The sequence below is a fragment of the Schistocerca nitens genome, chromosome 5 (assembly GCF_023898315.1).
Source record: "Schistocerca nitens isolate TAMUIC-IGC-003100 chromosome 5, iqSchNite1.1, whole genome shotgun sequence".
Lineage (NCBI taxonomy): Eukaryota > Metazoa > Arthropoda > Insecta > Orthoptera > Acrididae > Schistocerca > Schistocerca nitens.
The window spans coordinates 555,796,013-555,799,473 of record NC_064618.1 but is presented as its reverse complement, the minus strand read 5'-3'; positions in this window follow the sequence as shown (position 1 = coordinate 555,799,473).

The following is a 3,461-nucleotide window of genomic DNA, read 5'->3' as shown; positions in this document are numbered from 1 at the left end:
GTCGTAATTTGATATATATTATTTACCACAAAAATTTATTGGTGATTGTTGCCATCTTACGTGGTGGGCCTTAATAAAAATGATATTTAATTTTATTTTGATTTACAATTAAATGCTTTTGTGAAGTTCTTTTTTTTTAACAATATTAATCTTCAGTGTAATTAAACTCTCTGAATCTTAAAACATGAGTATATAAGTTGAGCAATGGAATAAACTTTTCATATTAATTTCCTCGCCTAGTCAGTTCACCTTAAAGCAAAAAATCTTTAGTTATTAATTACAATTGCGGCCCACACACGCGCGCGAGAGTATTTTTTCTTACCTCCGTTAACCATTGCATTGTAGTCGGAGTCCTGGCTCTGGCTCTCTGCTGTGGTACTGAAAATAAGAATCTTAAAGTTACGTATTTCTGCAACGTCGGTCGGCTGTGGAGAAAAATGTATATTATGTTAATAGCGGGCGAGTTTTCCGCTTCCGCTAAGTTTTTATAAGTTAATATCACCACGAAATGGCTTCATTAGCTGCATCGGCAGCTGCGATTGTTGCACTGTAAATTACTCGAATGCAGGTTAATTCAAGGAAGGCAGACATGAAATCGGGATCACCTCTTAAATTAAAAGTGAACAATAATATTAAATCAATATATTATCTGCTTAAGTAGTACAAATATGCTTACATTGGCCAGCACTCGCAAAATGTCCGTCTACACGCAACCAAGACAAGAGAAGAAGTGAAGACGACTAAAAAATTAACAAAAGAGCATATCTTGTCGTCTCCTTAGATCATTTTGTTATATTTCTTTGCCCTCGAAACTTACACAGAGAAATTATTATAATAGGGATACACGAGAAAAATGTATATTATTCAATTTTTAAATGTCTCTTCTTCATAAATACTGTTTTTTAAGTCTTTTCTTATTATTTCAGTGGGGACGCTATAAATGGTCAACAGATTCTTCCTGAACCCATATTGTGTAACATTGATTATTCCTAGGTTCTCAAAGTGAGATGATAATTGTTGGTACATGATGCATTCTGTTACCTTGGAGAATGCAGTTAGTATTGAAATAAGCCTCTAACTAGATGGAGAGTCTTAATCTCCCTTTTTGTATACTGGGATGATCCTAGACAGTTTTAATTCATCAGGAAAATATCCCTCAAGTAAGCACTTGTTTATGCAATGGGTTAAAGGGTTCAGAATGCAACCACACACTTTTTTAGCAGGTTGCATGATATGCCATATATATCTAAGCTATCAGATGATTTCAGTTGTTTTATGACCCCTTGTACAAATCTAGGCGATACTTCGGAGAAGGTTAGCATGCTTCTGTTCAGTGACCGTCTACCCCAATTTTGAGAGAGTAACTCTGATGGACTAATGTCTGGTTTGATAACTGCATCTCCTATTTCTTTCACTGAATTAATAAAAAAACTTATTGAGTGTTTGAGGTGGGATAATAATTTTGTCTTTTTTAGTATCTGTGGCAGCACTGTTACTTATTTTCCAAGCAGTTTTGCATTTATTGGTGGAATTACGTATGCTGTTGGCTTTGTAGGTTTTTTGGCTTGGAGGATGGCATTTTTTGATTCATTCCTGCATTCCACATAGACTGATTTGGCACAGTCAGACTTCATACTATTGTATATGTCGTACAGTAACAAAACTTGTTTTTTTAGATCTGACAGCTGTTTAGTGTACCATATATTTTGTCTATTTTGAGATCTGGATTTGTGGCTGCTGTCCGTTATTTTGATTTTCTTTATGGGAATACTATGGTTAAATAAGGTCAAGAATGCATTAAAAAATCTATAAAATATTATTTCGTCTGACAGGTCATTAACTGATGTGTAATGTCTGTTGACACTACAGTGGCCAAACCAGTCTCTGTCAACAAGGGAATTACAAAATGTGTTCATTTCATCCTCAGTTATGGGTCTGGTAATCACAGCTGTTGGGACAGGTCTGTTTATATTGCTCCAATTGAGGGGAATTTTACTTGAATAATTTAGAGATACAGAGTCATGGTCTGAGAATGGGAACACTACAACTTTGCATGTGTTTTCAGTGGTCTTGAAGTTTACAAAGATGTTATCTAGACATGCTTTGTTTCTTGTGGACCTATTATTGACATGATGTAAATTGTATTGTATTAGTAAGTTTTCCAGTTCTGCAACACTACCCTTACATTTAGTAACATCAAAATCAGCATTCAAATCACCTCCTACTGCAATATCATAGTGTAGCCATTTAGTATTACTTAATTCACTCAGTAGCATGTCCATTTTTTCTAAAAATATGTTAATGCTTCTCTTTAGTGATCTATACATGGATACTACTATTAGCTTATGACTATTAATGGTTATACCCATAACTTCAGATTGCTTTTCATCAGACGAGGAATTTAGGTCAAGTTTGGTTATTTTGCAATTGAGTGACTGGTTGGTATAAATTGCCACACCACCTCTAATGTGCTCTTTTGTACAGTAGCTATTTACTATACTAAAGTTGTCAAATTTGGTAACTGCAAGTTCATTCTCATTTGCCCAGTGTTCACTCAGACAAAAAATATCAAACTGGTTATCAATACCAAACTCATTTATGATAAGTTCTTTATCTTTCAGTCCTTGAACGTTAAGGTAACATATTTTAAGATCTACACTCTTATTGCTTACACACTGAATGCTATGGTGATTGGTTTTTCCAATCATTTACAAGGCTTATCTTTTGGATTTCTGCCTCTTGTTGCCTTTTACTAAAAAATTGTTCACTTGCAGTGGTGGCACATCTACTGTTGTATGCCTGCTCTTCCCTCCTTGTGATGATATTATAGGTGAGGCTGCTATTACAGGAATTGATGGAACTGCTGTTATGGTGTGTGGAGGCACTGTTGTGGCATCTGGTGACTAGAGATGTGGTTGTTGATTCTCCTTCTTCTTCTTCTTCTTCTGCTGCTGCTGCTGCTGCTGCTGTTGAATCTTGCTGATGAAGTATGGTAGGCACTGCTGCTGCTGCTGTAGGCACTGTTACTCAGTGCGTAAGCAATAAGAGTGTAGATCTTAAAATGTGTTACATTAGTGTTCAAGGACTGAAAGATAAAGAACAGTGTCTACAGCAGCAGTACCTACCATACTTCATCAGCAAGATTCAACAGCAGCAGCAGCAGAAGAAGAAGAAGCAACAACCACATCTCCACAGTCACCAGATGCCACAACAGTGCCTCCACACACAATAACAGCAGTTCCATATATTCCTGTAATAGTGACTGGTGACTGTGGAGATGTGGATGTTGTTTCATATTCTGCTGCTGTTGAATCCTGTAGATGAAGTGTGGTAAGTACTGCTGCTGCAGCATATGTTATGTGTGCAGGTACAATTGCTGCTTCCACCTCTACTGCTGCTTTAGAAGTAACCACTTCTTCAGGCTCTGCTTGTGTCAAGGAAGCATCTGGAAGAGCAGCAAT